At 46.0% G+C, this 17,336-nt stretch overlaps 1 pseudogene; it reads right to left on the bottom strand.

The window, feature by feature from the left end:
- Positions 1-377: 377 nt before the first annotated feature.
- The window catches only part of LOC102430892, a 98,194-nt pseudogene continuing 81,235 nt past the window's right edge, over positions 378-17,336 (bottom strand).

Here is a 17,336-nt window from a genome sequence, read left to right as displayed (position 1 = left end):
ACTGTTTCCTAAGTCTTTCTGTCATTGAAAAGGTGAGTATTTTCTATTCAGTAAAAATATCTGTAAGGGCTCCTCCTGTTCGGCTGTGAAAACACACTGGGAAGACAGTTGTTACCAAAGCAAATGAACTTTATTAGCATCCCAACTCTGAACAATGGAAAGCCTGCTCATGCGCTGTCAGCGAATGAGACACCGTGGAGTCTGAAGTCCATAGCGGATTTCATCTTCCAACTCTGCTGCTTACTTATCAGCTTTTAGAGAGGATGTGGGAGAAACGATACTGACTACATCGCTGCACAGCACGGTCTTTGTCACTGGGATGCTGACCCTCTTCTTCTTTTTTTTTTCATCTTTTAAAAAGATTTTATTAAACGTCTTTATAGAGCAACATCCAGACTCCAGCTCCAGCTGCCAAGGGGACCCTGTGATGCTGTGGGTACGGGCTGGGGCCTGGCAGGCGGCCCTGGCTTCCCACCCTTCTGCTCCGAGATGGGGGTGCAGGGCAGGATCTCATTTTTGGGTTCCACGGTGCTCACACGGTCAGGCGGGGGCTTCTCAGGGCCTCTCTTACCACCTGGGTCCCAAGGAAGCGTGATCCTCACTTTGATGCCCAGCCCACCTCGCCTGGGCAGCCCATGGCGCACTGCAGTGTCCACGTAGCAGTTAACAGGGTCCCCGCTGCGGATCATCAGACCATCGGCAACCTTCACGGATGTAGCCATCTGTCCTCGGAGTTTCCCAGACACCACAACCTCGCAGCCGTCGGCCCCACTCTCCATGATGAACCGCCGCACAGCACAGCAGGCCCCGCACAGCAAGGCCTTCTAGGACAGTGGTCAGCAAACTCATTAGTCAACAGAGCCAAATATCAACAGTACAACGATTGAAATTTCTTTTGAGAGCCACATTTTTTAAACTAAAGCTATACAGATAGGTACGTTGTTATTCATTTAATTAGGGTCCTCCTAAGGCTTAGGAAGAGCCACACTCAAGGGGCCAAAGAGCCGCAGGTGGCTCGAGAGCCGCAGTTTGCCGACCATGGTCCTAAGAGTTTGTAACGCAGAGACTCTGCCTGAACAATGGCCCAGAGACCACTCGGGGCCACCTCCTCAGCATAGAGCTCTCCGCTAGCCTCAGGGAAGCCAAACCTCTTCCGAACCACAGCAGTCCGTTCCCAGATCCGTGGGCCCTGCTCACCAGGAACATTCTGCGTCCCGGTGGCCCAAACAATCATTTCTGTCCTGTTCGGTGTCACTCGGACCTCAACTCCAGAGTAGCCATCGTCAGCCAGCTCCCGGGGGAGAAACTCGTTCGGTTCAGCTCTGAAGATGCCATCAGCAACCAACCGGCTCGGCCCCCCGCACTCAGTCCACCACCGTCCGCAGCCCGCGGGGATGCCTCGCGGCCCAAGCCACCTCCCGGGGCAGGGCAGGGAGCGGGCACGGAGCTGCGGGTCCCGCCACGGCACCTCGAGAAGGCCCTGACCCGCACTGCGCTGCCATCCCCAGGGCCCCAGGCCCAGGATCTCATCTTCCTCCTGAGGCTCCTCTTTTAAAAGTCCACACAGAGCCCCTTTCACAGGAACCACAACAGAAGAGAGACGCACATAACTAAAAGGGGAGATGACTAGACTGGTTCTTTTTACCCTAAGAATCGATTTCCTACTCTTACTTATCACAATGCTATGAAAGAACAGGAACCAGAGATCTATAATAATAAAAGCGTAATATGCTAATTAGACCGGACGTCCTTCCGGACGACCTTTCAGACGAAGCCAGAGCTGCCTGGGTCCTGGGTGCCTGCTGGCGGCCGGAGGGAAGCCCGGGTCCCGGGTGCCAGAGGGAAGCCGGTGCCAGCAGCCGGGGGAAAGGTAAGCCGACTCTTGCCTGAATTTCGTGCATCGGGCCTCTAGTATTAGCAGAAAAACAGAGAGAGAAATAAAACACTAATCTATCAGACTCTTTTACGATGTTGAAGTATTTATTTATTTTTCTCAAGTATCAAACTAAAAAGAGAAAATGTCATTACTTGTAACCCATCCAGTGCCTCACTGGTTTGGCTCAGTGGATAGAGCATCAGCCTGTGGACTGTGGACGAAAGGGTCCTGGGTTCTATTCCGGTCAAGGGGACATACCTTGGTTTCAGGCTCGTGTAGGAGGCAACCAATCGATGTGTTTCTCTCGCATCGGCATTCCTCTCTGTCTCTCCCTCTTCCTTCCACTCTCTCTATAAATCAATGGGAAAATACCCTCAGATGACGATTAACAAATAAATAAATAAAAAGTCCATATCGAGGAAGGCCCATGCCTTTGGGGTTCAGATATGGAAACCCAGTCCCCCCCAAAAGCCAGCATGAAGGAAACTGCCCTGTCCTGCTCTCAGATCTGCAATTTATTACCCGCTTCTCTAGGCTCAGAGCCCTGCCACCAAGACCACAGGACACCCCGCTCCTGTTCTCTATGTGGGGAGACGAGCTATTTATAGCTGCAGGCCACCAGGCTGGCATGCACTGAGCAGCAGACATGCCCAAGAATTCCCATTGCTATTCTAGCTCCCACACCCCAACCTCCTCAGGGGTGGGGGAGTGAGAGGAAGAGGAAGACTGTAATTTGGGTTTGTGCGTTTTATTATTCTTTTATTTTTTTTTAACCTGGGATGCCATTTAGAAATCTTAAAGGGGCCCTGGTCCTCGGTGCCCGCCCAGCTGTCCTGATTAGTGGCTCTGCGTATGCAGGTCAGATCCGGGGATTAATGACGGCTAATTTGCCCGAGGTTGGTGCAGCCCAGGCAGCAGGCTCTGCAGGACCAGCTTTCGCTGCCATATGGGCGGAAGCAGCTGTTTCAATTACTTTCAATGCCCAGATGTGTCAGGCGAGCCACCCGTCCTCGGTGGGGTACATCAGCCGCGCGGCAGCTAATTGCTTCAATCGCCGAGGAAGCGTGGTGCCGGGGACCCCAAGAGGGGCTTGGGGACAGCCGAGTGCCAGCTGTCCTCGCCGCTCACCAGGCCGGCAAGTGGACAGGCCGCGAGGAGTCTCCGGCCTCCGCCGGCAGGGCCCGCGTGACACCCGAGCGGCCTGTCTCCGTCAGGTGCGCATCACGCGAGGACAGACCGAGGCGGGTGACACGCCCGTGACCTTGGCGTGTCTCCCTCCCAGGCGGCTGTATCTGCCAGGAGCCGATGGGATGCGGGGCTGGCGCTCCGTGCCCGCCAAGGAAATCAACATCCCGTGATGCCAATTAACATGCAGCGCAGATTGGCCATTTGAATCCGAAGCTTCCAGGCACCTTTTGAAAGGTTAGCCTCCCGCTCCTGGCGCCCAGGCGGCCAGGGATCAATGAATCGATGTGAGTGTTATGTTTTCTGGTGAATCCGATGGAGGCACAAGGGGAAGAGGAAAGGACAGTCGGCTACCACCCACTCCCCTGTGCTCTGCATGGTTCTGGGGGGGGGGGGAGGGGTAGGGGGGGAGATCAGAAGAACCAAATATCAGGCAAAGCCGTGTGCTCCCCTCGTGTGGACTGGGAGTGATGAGGAGCAAACCTGGGGGAAATCGGAAGCTGTTATCATCATCATAATACAGCCATTTAGGAAAAGAATAAACATTTGTTTTGTGCTAATTCCGCAGTAATCAGGGTGATTGATTGTACTGTACTTGGCTACCGTGTTGCCATGGTTATTGCAAGCAGCCTGGTTATTAACGGCCTGGACTCCACCGCAGCGCTCAGTTTGAGACCATTCATCAGAAACGCGAGTCTGAACTTCACGATAGCATCCCAGCCACTTCGCAGCCCAAAAGAAGTGAGCTCTTTCTCGGTTTTGTATTCTGTCGTGTTCCATCTGTGTTATGGCATGGTCTGTCCCCTCCTCTGGTTGCATTGCTTCTCTTTAAATTTTTTTTTAAAATATATTTTATTGATTTTTTACAGGGAGGAAGGGAGAGAGATAGAGAGTTAGAAACATCGATGAGAGAGAAACATCGATCAGCTGCCTCCTGCACGCCCCCTACTGGGGATGTGCCCGCAACCCAGGTACATGCCCCTGACCGGAATCGAACCCGGGACCCTTCAGTCCGCAGGCTGACGCTCTATCCACTGAGCCAAACCGGCTTCGGCGCATTGCTTCTCTTTAAAAAAACGGCAACAACAGGTCTCCCGTGTAAGTCACAGGGTCAGCCTTTTTCAGATGGGTCTGCTGGTGAGGATATATTAATGCAACTGAGCCAGAAATTGTCTTGAAGAAACAGACGTGGGTTCTGAGTGTGGGAGCGATTTGGGAGGGCCCGGGCCCAGAGCCTGGGAACTAGAGATCTCAGGCAGAATAGACCAGAGTTTAAACCCACATTTCAACCCGGCCCTCCCTGTCCAAGTGACATCTGAGTTGAGTCTTCTTTTTTAAAGAAAAAAATAGGTGTCTGTTTTTATTTCAGAGGAGGAGAGAGAAAGGGGGAGAGAGAGAGAGGGGAGAAAGAAACATCAATAAGAAAATCATTGATTGGCTGCCCCCTGCACGCCCCCTACTGGGGATCCAGCCTGCAACCTGGGCACATGCCCTGACGGGGAATCGAACCAGCAACCTGTTGGTGCATGGGACGATGCTCAACCACTGAGCCACACCGGCCAGGGCCTGAGTTGAGTCTTCTTGATCCCAGGATTACTGACTCCTCTCCTCAAGCCGGCCACTCCCAGCGAGTCACAGTCTACTTCCTTTGTTCTCCTTACCAGTGGTGGTGGGGCGGGGTGTGTTCCTGTGTGTTTAAGTTGATAACCATCAAAAACCACGTTTTCAGGAAGAACCTCAGAATTCTCGGAGACTGGGTGCGCACGTGCGCTGACGGACTTATCTGTGACCCCCACAAAGAACCAAGCAGACTGCATCCGTGTTCTGAAGTCACAGCCTGCCTGAGCCTTCCTAACAGATGACTTTAAAACTTAATGGCATAGCCTTGACCAGTTTGGCTCAGTGGATAGAGCGTCAGCCTGCGGACTGAAGGGTCCCGGGTTCGATTCCGGTCAAGGGCATGTACCTTGGTTGCGGGCACATCCCCAGTGGGGGGTGTGCAGGAGGCAGCTGGTCGATGTTTCTCTCTCATCGATGTTTCTAACTCTCTATCCCTCTCCCTTCCTCTCTGTAAAAAAATCAATAAAATATATATATATTTTTAAATAACTTAATGGCGTAAGAAGCCACGAGGACATCCTGTTTCTTAGGCTTCAGCGGTGGGTCTGGATGGTTCAGGTCCCCACACTGGGGGCAACTGCTTCTCCGAACCTCCGTTTCTTCATCTGAAAATGTCAGTAATGGTCTCTCCCGGGCCATGCACTTGAGAGACTTCGGGAGGCAACTCAGGTGGCACAGCAGGCAGGTGCCTGCCCAGCTCACCTTCACTCAGCACACGTGGCTGTTTCATCTGCACAGGACGGACCTCGGGGAGGGAAACACGAGAACTGCTTCCACTTTTTTTTTCTTTTTGGGGGGCATTTAACTTTTTTTTTTAAATATTTCAAGAAAAAGTTTTAAATATAATAATGTTGCCCTAGCCAGTTTGGCTTAGCAGATAGAGCGTTGGACTGTAGACTAAAGGGTCCTGGGTTTGATTCTGATCAAGGGCATGTACCTCGGTTGCAGGGCCCTGGTCAGAGCACATGCAGGAGGCAACCAATCGATGTGTCTCTCTCACATCGATGTTTCTCTCTGTCTTTCCCTCTCTCTTCCACTCTCCCTAAAAAAATAATGGAAAAATATCATAGGGGTGAAGATTAAAAAATATCTATATAATAATGTTCCATGCAATAAACATTAATCTTTCAAGAAAAACAATTTTAAATATAATAATATTACCAAAACTATACTAACATAGTATAATATCACAAAAGTTACAGGAAATATTAAAAATCTGCAAATCACAGGATTACTTCTATTAGATTCTAAAATATTCTTTCTCCCTGGCTCTATTTTTGTCCATCCGTTTATGTTGTTCATTAGATTCCACCAATGAATGAGATCATGTGATATTTATCTTTCTCTGACTGGCTTATTTCACTTAGCATAATGCTCTCCAGGTCCATCCATGCTGCTGCAAGGATGGTTAAGAGTTCCTTCTTTTTTACAGCAGCGTAGTATTCCATTGTGTAGATGTACCACCATTTTCTAACCCACTCGTCTGCTGATGGGCACTTAGGCTGTTTCCAAATCTTAGCTATGGTGAATTGTGCTGCTGTGAACATAGCGGTGCATATGTCCTTTCTGATTGGTGTTTCTGCTTTCTTGGGATATAGTCCTAGAAGTGGGATCACTGGGTCAAATGGGACTGCTTCCACATTTTTAAAAGCCTGTCATATCCACGTGGTTTCTACTTTTTCTGTGTATTCTGGAGCATAGAGCTCTGGCAAGAAGTTGTGCGTTTTAGTTCAAAAAAAGAAAGAAGAAGAAGAAAACAGATTGAAAGCATAAATGGACTGCAGAGAAGTGAGCAACTTTCTCCACAGTTTTTTTTCCCAAGCAAATCTTGCCTTTCTCCTTCCCAGAGATAACATCAAGAATTCATGCCCTGGCTGCTGTGGCCCAGTGGATAGAGCATCATCCTGCAGACTCAAGGGTTCAGGGTTCAATTCCGGTCAAGGGCACATGCCCGGGTTGTAGGCTCCATCCCCAGTAGGGGGCGTGCAGGAGGCAGCTGATCAATGATTCTCTCTCATCATTGATGTTTCTCTCTCTCCCTCTTCCTTTCTCTATGAAATCAATAAAAACATATTTTTAAAAAAGAATTCATGAGTCAGTGGAAGGTTAGGGATCCAAGATGATGACGGAGGAGGTGGAAGCTACACTCACCTCCTCCCAAGACGAACCTGGAATTACAACTAAAATGCAGAACAATCTACCCGAGTAACCAACTGAAGGTTAGCTTAGGGCAGTGATGGCGAACCTTCTGAGCTCGGCGTGCCAGCATTTTGAAAAACCCTAACTTAACTCTGGTGCCGTGTCACATATAGAAATTTTTTTATCTTTGCAACCATAGTAAAACAAAGACGTATATTTTTGATATTTATTTTATATATTTAAATGCCATTTAACAAAGAAGAATCAACCAAAAAAATGAGTTCGCGTGTCACCTCTGACACGCGTGTCATAGGTTCGCCATCACTGGTTTAGACACACAGGAGCCTGGCTGCTGGGGGAGTGAGCGTGGCCTTGAGGAGACACGAGTACCAAGGACAGAATGAGAAGCAGGGCAGCTCCGGCTCCCAGGGTAGGAATACGATTTCACAACAAAAATCTGTCAAGCTTCCTGAAACCAGGTGGCCACGGGAGATTGTCACTAAAAAAGGATTCAGATGACAGCAGAGCCTTTTCTAGTGCCACTGCCTGGGGACGCGAGAGGCGGGCTTTGCTGGGAGGGGGGGGCCTTGTCCACAGGCGGCCGACGGCTCCGAGAGCGTCTCCTCCCGGAAAGAATAATGTTTGATGGAATGTCATCTTTTTTAAAATGTATTTTTTTTATTATTGATTTCAGAGAGAGAGGGAGAGAGAAATAGAAACATCAATGATGAGCGAGAATCACTGATCGGCGGCCTCCCGCACGCCCCGCACTGGGGATGGAGCCACAACTTAGGCCTGTGCCCTGACCGGGAATCGAGCTGGGACCTTCTGGTTCCTAGGTCAACGCTCAAGCACTGAGCCACGCCAGCCTGGCTGGCATGTAATTTTATTTTAAATTTTATTCAGAAGACCTCTCAGAAAAAGACACTTATAAAACGAGAGGGAGGGGACACCCACCTTGTTAGATCCTGGTGGCAAAGGGGGCTATTTCGTGTGTGGTCAGTGCGCATCATAGCGACTGGTCGTTCTGCTGTAAGGGTCGCTTAGGCTTTTATTGGATAGATTACTAGACAAGGCACAGGGAGGTCCCTCTCTGGAGTGTTGATGGTTGTCCCGGGTCGTCCGTTTTGCCGTCTGCCCAAATGACCGCTTGCTTGATGCCTTGGAGACTTGCCCCTGTCTTAGTAGCCACAGCAGGCGACCACTGTGTCTCAGGTGAGTCCCTTGCTCCTAGGGCGGGCCTGTAGCAATCACCGCGCAGACGTAACACATGGCCACGCTGAGTGTGTTTAAAGGTTTGGCTGAGAGGTCAGACTTCCATGCTCATCACTCCGCTTACACATTGTATGCGGGAAACGTATTTATACGTTGTTTTTTTTGTTGTTGTTGTTGTTTTTTTAATATATTTTATTGATTTTTTACAGAAAGGAAGGGAGAGAGAGAGAGAGAGTCAGAAACATCGATGAGAGAGAAACATCGATCAGCCGCCTCCTGCACATCTCCTACTGGGGATGTGCCCGCAACCCAGGTACATGCCCTTGACCGGAATCGAACCTGGGACCCCTCAGTCCGCAGGCCGACGCTCTATCCACTGAGCCAAACCGGTTTCGACTATTTACACGTTTTATAATGTCCTGGGTCTTACTACTGCCTGGCCTTCAGTCCAAGAATTTTCTGTCTTACTCAACATATCAAACCCTCTGTACTCTCAGCTAACTCTCATGCCCTCATTTGACACATAATAATTTCACTGCTCCTGCATGTTCCCTGGAATCCCATACTCTACAGACACAAGTATGCGGAGGTAATTTCTCTGAAGGAATGATACGTTTCCCGCATACAATGTGTTATTAAACAGGGGGACTTCTCAAAGACTGTTTTCTCTTTCAGAAACGGACAGGACAATGAAGCTCACGGAAGGGCCGCAAAAATTCCAGAAGGGAGTTGGGGTCAGGTGGTACTAGTTCAGCTCCTGGCTGGCGCTTTCTCCTTACAAAGAGAACTCGATTCATATTGACGTTGAACTAAATAAGCGTGAAGGGAGGGGTGTGATGGTGCTGGAAAAGAATTGTGTGTAGCTAAAGCAGTAGAGAGATGGAGGGAAAAGCCGGGATCGGAAGAATGAAGGAACGTCTAAGCCAGGGGTCCTCAAACTTTTTAAACAGGGGGCCAGTTCACTGTCCCTCAGACCATTGGAGGGCCGGATTATAGTTTAAAAAAAAACTATGAACAAATTCCTATGCACACTGCACATATCTTATTTGGAAGTAAAAAAACAAAACGGGAACAAATACAATCTTTGTATTTGCATGTGGCCCGCGGGCCATAGTTTGAGGACCCCTGGTCTAAGGAATGTCTTAAAGGACTGGCAGGAAGTGAGGTCCCGGCATGCAGTGCTACTCAGAAGCCAGATGCAACCCTTCATTTGATTCATTCATCGCCGTTCACCGCACATCTACCCTGAGCGAGACACTGTGCCGTGATGAAGAGACAGACAGATATTTCAGTCTCTGCTCTGAAGAGATATACAGTTTACCAGGCAATAAATAAATGAGAAAAACAGAGAGGAAAAGGAAGAGGACCATCGGAGGACCAAAGCCAAGCCAGTGAGACACCCGGGCCACGGGCACTCCAGCGACTGAGCAGGAAACATGAGCAAAAGTTAGCAAAGATTTTTTCTTATCCTCACCCGCGGATATGTGTATCGGTTTTTAGAGAGAGGAAGGGGGGGGGAGAGAGAGAGAGAGAGAGAGAGAAACATCGATGTGAGAGAGAATTATCCATCAATGGCTCCTGTACGTGCCCCTGAACTGAAATCGAACCCGAAACCTTTTGGCGCACAGGGCGATGCTCCAACCAACTGAACCACCCGGCCAGGGCTGGCAAAGATGTTCGACGAAGGTTAATACCAAGGCGGGTATAAGCAACGGAAAATCTATCAGTTCTAGAAGGAAAGGGGTATTTTAATTGGGTGCATAAATGTAGCAGTTATGTTACGCCATTTACACAGGGGAAGTTAAACTCTGAATTTTGATATTCTCCTGTGTGGAATGATGACGGCAATAGAATATCAAAACGGTTAAATAAACTGTTATGTAAAAACATACGAGACCCTCAAACTCTTGTACCCTTCCCACAGCCTCAACTTACATTGTCTGCTTCCAAGTTTGAGTATAAGCCTTTTTACACAATCTCTACATCAGTGGTTCTCAACCTTCTGGCCCTTTAAATACAGTTCCTCATGTTGTGACCCAACCATAAAATTATTTTCGTGGCTACTTCATAACTGTAATGTTGCTACTGTGATGAATTGTCATGTAAATATCTGATATGCAGGATGGTCTTAGGCGACCCCTGTGAAAGGGTCGTTCGACCGCCAAAGGGGTCGCGACCCACAGGTTGAGAACCGCTGCTCTATATGGACTTAAATTTCGTCTCGGTGCAAGACGGCGTTATGCACCGAGAAGAAATTCAGTTTCTCTTTGCTGATGAGCGGCTCCTTTAATGAACAGAAACCTTCAGGAAGCACACGTAAGTGGCGCCATGGACCTCGGTCTGCAGGATTCTGTCCCCTCCCTTCGCCCTCTGCTTATTGACAGGCGGTCAAAGAATGAGAATTTCCTTTCAATCTACTGAGAGCAAAGGGAAATGACTCCTTTCCAGCGGAACAAAACCTACTGGCAGCGGTAAAATACACTTTCCTTTAAGCTTTTGGACAGACTCGATATAAATTTCAGTGCCTGGGGAGGCAGGCGGGGGCCACCTGACAAGATAAATGTCATCACTTATGCCTGATGATTGTCTATCTGTCCAGAAGTCCCCTTTTTTTAAGAGAGAGGGAAACAATCCAAGGTTCAAGTTAGCCCGTCAGCCATGTGGTTTCATTCTCTTATGCATATTGAAATAGTTCCGAGAGATTTATCACCCTGGTTCATACGGTCAGAGTTCCAGTAAACGAGGCCCTTTCCTGAAGGTTAAATATTTATGCTCCTACTTTCCTGCCCGAAAAGGACGCGAGTAAACCCACACTAGCCACGGAGCCATGGTGACAGGGCGGGTCAGGGCAAGAAATGGCAGTTGGCCCAACACCCGGAGCATCATCTGCTCTCTTACCGTCTTAGAATGAATGAAACAAAGAAATAATGCATGAATAAAGGATGGATGGATGGATGGATGAATGGATGGATGGATGGATGGATGAATGAGTGAATGAATGAAACAAAGAAATAATGCACGAATAAAGGATGGATGGATGGATGAATGAGTGAATGGATGGATGGATGGATGGATGGATGGATGGATGAATGAGTAAATGAATGAAACCAAGAAATAATGCATGAATAAAGGATGGATGGATGGATGGATGAGTGAATGAATGAATGAAACCTCCTAGGTGACCAGTCCCAGGAAGCAGAAGTAAATCTCTCTAGAAAATCCAAGTCTAAGTTAGTCTACAACTCCCCCCATATCCAGCCTAGTGAGACAGATCTTAGACAAAATAATTATTATCCTTTAGAACAGAGGTTCTCAACCTGTGGGTCGCGACCCCTTTGGGAGTCGAACGACCCTTTCACAGGGGTCGCCTAAGACCATCGGAAAACACATATATAATCACATATTGTTTTTGTGATTAATCACGATGCTTTAATTATGCTTGATTTGTAACCATGAAAATACATCCTGCATATCAGATATTTACATGACGACTCATAACAGTAGCAACATTACAGTTATGAAGTAGCAACGAAAATAATTTTATGGTTGGGGGCCACCACAACATGAGAAACTGTATGAAAGGGTCGCGGAATTAGGAAGGTTGAGAACCGCTGCTTTAGAAGAACAGCCATTATAGTGAATCAAATCCTTCTACAAACAGTTGAGCTTCACAGAACTCCATGGAATAGACAGAGAGAAATGATTATGTTATTTTACGGATGACTACATGGCATTTTAAGTGCATGAAGCTGTGTCCACCGGTGGTTAAGGGCGAGACTATGACAATTATGGTGATCTATCGGGTTTGCTTCTAATTATGACAACAGTAACAAAACAATAAATATGTATAAGTCAGTTACAGTTCAACAAGAGTATACCAGGTTTCCACACTTGATCTTCAGAGCTATCCTTTGAGCATTTTTTATTTCAGTTTGGTTTCCACCTAATATTTATTGGTAGGAAAGCAAAATGGATGGGTTTTTCGAAGTCCAATAAAATGACTCTTCGCGCCACAACCCACTCCCTGAGAACAAGCCATTTTTAGCTCTCTCACTTGCTGTGTCTACTACTTATCCTCATGTTTAAAATGTCATTTTTGCATTGGTGTTTCTCAACTGCTCCATTTTGGACATTATGTATTGACTTCCACTATGGGAAATAAAAATCAAGTACTGAACTTCCTCCCCCAACACATACTAATACATACTCCCCCCCCCTCAATTTCTCAATAGCCTTATAACTAAGTTTTGTTCAATCAATATTTAACGAGTATATCACCATGATCACTTAAATGCTGTTTAAAGTTATGACACAAAGTACTAAATTTCCCTTATTTCTCAGTTTTGCTCAACTTCTTCCTTTAATTTTTTCCCCATGAATAAAGTCAATATTTTTTTCTTAGTTTCCTACATACCTATCAAAAGATTTTAATCCAAAATCCTCTCAATATGAGGAAAATATGTTATCAGGTAATATCATCATTTAGAAAAAAACATAAACATTCCAGAATCTTTGGGCTTGTTGTCCCAAATTCAAAATCAAATCGGAAAACCAAAGCAAATTAAAACAAAAGTAGGAAGAAGAAAGAAAATAATAAAGATCAAAGTGGAAGTCAATGAAATATATAACACATAGAAAATCAATGAAACCAAACATGATTCTTTGAAGAGATTTATAAAATCGACAAGCTTCTAGCCGGCTTATCAGTAAAGACAAAAAGAAAAGAACTAAATTACAAACATCATGACTGTGAGGAGCAGTATCATTTAAGATTCTACGGATATTACAGAGATAATATGGAAATATCATAAACAACATTATGCCAATACATTCAACAACTTAGATGGATTTGGTAAATTTCTCCAAAGACACAAATGACCAAAGCTCATTGAAGAAGAAACAGGTAATCAGAATGACCCTGTCTCTGTTGCAAAAATTAAATTTATGGTTAAAAATTTCTGCAAAGAAAACCCCAGGCCTACACAGCTTCAGAGTTGAGCATTTACCAAACATTTAAGAGAGAGAGATAACACCAATTCCTCACAACCCCTTCCAGAAAACTGAATAGAAAATAACACTTCCCAACCTGTTCAATGAGGCCAGAATTACCAAAAGACCAGATTTTGACAAATAAATTCCCAAAAAATAGTCTCCTTGACTAAAGAAGCAAAAATTCTAGGTAATATCTTAACAGGTTGGATCCAACAATTTATACAACTGATAACACATCATCGTGACCAAGTGGGGTTTATCATAGGAAAGTAGGGTTGCTTTGTAAAACTTCAAAGATCAATCAATGTAATCTACTACATTAACAAATTCCAAACAGTAAATTATGTAATCTTTTCAGCACATGGAAAAATAAGCATTTAGCAACCTCCATTTCTGATAGAAATTTTTCAGCAAACAAAGAAGAAAAGGGAACTTGCTCAACCTGATAATCAACATCTATAAAAACGTATAGCTAACATCATATTTAATGGTGGACTAAACATTTTCCCCTTAAGAACAGGAGTAAGACAAGAATGTCTACTCTGACAATATTAATTCAACATCATAAGAGGGATCCGGCCAACCGAATAAGGCAAGAAAAAGGTATAAATGGCGCCCAGATTGGAAAGGAAAAAATAAAACTGGATTTACTCACAGATCACGTAGGAATCTGATGCAAGCTACAAAAAAAGAGAGAGATACAAGAGTTAATCAGTGAGTTATAAAGACTGCAGGATATACAATAGCAAAATTTTAACTAGAAATAAATTAGCAATGAGTAAACAGAAACTGAAATTTACCAAACGATACCTTTACAAATACATGTGAAAGACCTTATGCTAAAAATGATGTTCACGCAAGTATACATGTGTCAAAATTGAACAAATTGTATGCTTTTAATACATTCAACTTATTGTCTGTCATTAGAACCCAAGAAACTGTTTTTAAAAGTTATGGTGCCCTAACTGGTTTGGCTCAGTGGATAGAGCATCGGCCTGGGGACTCAAGGGTCCCAGGTTCGATTCTGGTCAAGGGCGTGTACCTTGGTTGCAGGCACATTCCCAATAGGGAGTGTGCAGGAGGCAGCTGGTCGATGTTTCTCTCTCATCGATGTTTCTAACTCTCTATCCCTCTCCCTTCCTCTCTGTAAGAAATCAATGAAATATATTTTTTTAAAAAGTTATGGTAAAACCATCTGTTGCATATTATTCTATCATATCATTTAGCCTTCACATGTTACAAATACTTGACTCGTCTCCATATTAAATCCTTCCCTGTTATTTGTTTTATTACCCCATAAAAATTAAAGAGCGTACAACTGCAACCAATATGGATGCGTTATTTCTCCAGAGGACAGTTCCTCACAGTGTGAGGAAGAAAACCGCTCTAATCATCACCTCATCACAAAACAAAGAGAAGAGAATTCCGTCTTTTGAATCACCCCTTAAAGCAAATAAAACTTAACAAACTGCGACTCAGCAAAGAGACTTTCCTTTAATCAATTTTTAATATGCTTTTATTTTTTATTTTAGAGAGCGAGGAAGGGAGAAGGATAGAGAGATAGAAACATCGATGAGAGAGAAGCATCTATCAGCTGCCTCCTGCATGCCCCCTACTTGGGATTGAACCTACAACCCCGGCATGTGCCCTGACCGGGAATCAAACCAGTGACCTCTTGGTTCCTAGGTCGATGCTCAACCACTGAGCCACACCGGCCTCACAGGAAAGAGACTTTCTTGACCAGAATTGCTCATATGCCCATCCCAAAACTCTGCCAGAAGGACAGATCCCCAGGCCTGACTTACGGTAAGCAAAGTTAACTGGGGAACAACCTAACTTTCCCCTGAGGGGTCCCGGATTGCGAGAGGGCGCAGACCAGGCTGAGGGACCCCACCGGTGCATGGATGCACTGGGCCTCTAGTAAAAATATGTTTTAAAAGGAAGGAAGCAAGGAGAGGGAGGGAGGAAAAGAGAGAGGAAGAGAGAGAGGAAGGGAGGGAGGGAAAAAGGAAAGGGAAAAATCAACTCTCTCCACCACGCAGTCTTTTCTGTCTTACACCCCATCCCCTCCTCCATCACTGATAAATCAATCGATACACCTTCCCAATAGAGTTGTGTGGAATGACTCTACAGTAAACCGTAACCATCATCTACTCTTTCCATTCAGCTCCTAGTTTGGTCCTTCCAATGCATAGGCCGGGATCCCTATGGGACAACTGGACGTCAGCCCGCCCCCTCCCTTTATTTTTGCAAATGCCTCTCCCATTTTTTTTTCAATTCCTCTCTCCAAATAAGAGACTTGCTTCTAGTCACAGAGTGCATATATGATTAGGGTAAAAACGCGCATACCCATACCTACACACATCCCCACGGGCGTAAATATACTCACTTCTTAAACAAATAGGGCCCTAGCCAGTTTGGCTCAGTGGATAGAGCAACGGCCTGTGGACTGAAGGGTCCCAGGTTCTATTCCGGTCAAGGGCATGTACCTTGGTTGCGGGCACATCCCCAGTAGGGAGTGTGCAGGAGGCAGCTGATCGATGTTTCTCTCTCATCGATGTTTCTAACTCTCTATCCCTCTCCCTTCCTCTCTGTAAAAAATCAATAAAGTATATTAAATATACACATACACACACACACACACACACACACACACACACTCACTTCTGTCCTCATTAAACGATGTGGTTTCAGAGCTGTAAGAGATCTCAGGAAAACGTTACCAAACGACCCTCCACTATCTTATGTGGAAGAACAGAAGGCTTAGGGGAGCTAATGAGTTTGCTTTAGTTGAGCCTGAATTACACAAACCTCTTGAGGAAAATGGCTCAAAAAAAGAATCATGCCTCCACCCTCCCCAACACACACCCAAAAATAATACCTGTTACAGATGCTACCTGTGGCATGTGTTGATGAACCTGACTTTTTAAAAAAAGAAAAAAAACTCACCTGAGGATATTTTTCCATTGGTTTTCAGAGAGAGTGGGAGAGAGAGGGAAAGACAGAGAGAAACATCAGTTGGTTGCCTCCTGCACGCGCCCCGACAGGGGGCCGGGCAGAGGAGGAGCCTGCAACCGAGGTACATGCCCTTAACTGGAATCGAACCGGGGACCCTTCAGTCTGCAGGCTGATGCTCCATTCACTAAGCCCAACTGGCCAGGGCGAACCTGACTTTTTTTTAACTCATCTAATCAACAGAAATGATTAATTGCTGTGGACGACAAAAGTGTTCACGCTGAAATTTTATCGGAATATTGCTTGGAGGGACCATTACCATAAGATTATCTTGTGCCACACTGTGAGGATCTTTAGTACTCTGCCTAAATGTAATATAAAATTTGATAACTTATTGGGTAGGAGCCTAAATAAATTTACCATGTCTTCTATATCAATGGTGATGAGATGCCACAAGAATAATAACATTTGGAGATCATTTTATAATCCACCAAGAACCTTTGCCTGTGGTATTTCTTTTTTTTTAATACATTTTATTGATTTTTTACAGAGAGGAAGGGAGAGGGATAGAGAGTTAGAAACATCAATGAGAGAGAAACATCAATCAGGCGCCTCCTGCACACCCCCTACTGGGGATGTGCCCACAACCAAGGTACATGCCCCTGATCAGAACCGAACCCAGGACCCCTCAGTCCACAGGCCGATGCTCCACCCACTGAGCCAAACCAGCCAGGGCTATAGTATTTCTTTAATTACAGTTATGTTCACCCAACACCAAAGATGCAGAGTTCAAGAGCAAGAAATTTAGATATCCCAGTGTTATCATCCCCACTTCATTGTTTGGAAAATCAGAGCATTTCATTTTCTTAAGTGAAAAAAATCCAGATTTTCAAAGCATAAATCAGTGTATCCTTGCCTATGCTATCCTGTCTTCCTGTTAGCAAACATTATCATTGATAATATATTTTCAGTAGAAAAAGTGACGGTGGTTCAGCAATCTATAATAATAAAAGCGTAATATGCAAATCAACCGAACGGCCCAACAGCGGAACGACCATCCAGACGACCACGCTATGACACCCAACGGTGCCAGGCCAGCCAAGGCAGGTACAATGCGATTGGTGGGGGACCCTGCCATCGCTCCATGATCGCCCCAAAGAGGGAGGCCCAGGCTACCCCACAGCAGCTCTGTGGTGGGTGGGCGGGGCCTCCCTCTGTGGGGGCAATCCATCGTGGAGCCCTGGCTGAGTGGGCAGGGCCTACCTCTTTGGGGAGATCGATGGCGGGGCTCCCAGACTGTGAGAGGCACCGGGCCAGGCTGAGGGACTGCCCCCTCTCCCACTCCAGTGCACGA

Source organism: Myotis lucifugus, unplaced genomic scaffold (assembly GCF_000147115.1).
Source record: "Myotis lucifugus unplaced genomic scaffold, Myoluc2.0 scaffold_495, whole genome shotgun sequence".
NCBI lineage: Eukaryota > Metazoa > Chordata > Mammalia > Chiroptera > Vespertilionidae > Myotis > Myotis lucifugus.
This window is presented reverse-complemented; position numbering and strand designations above follow the sequence as displayed.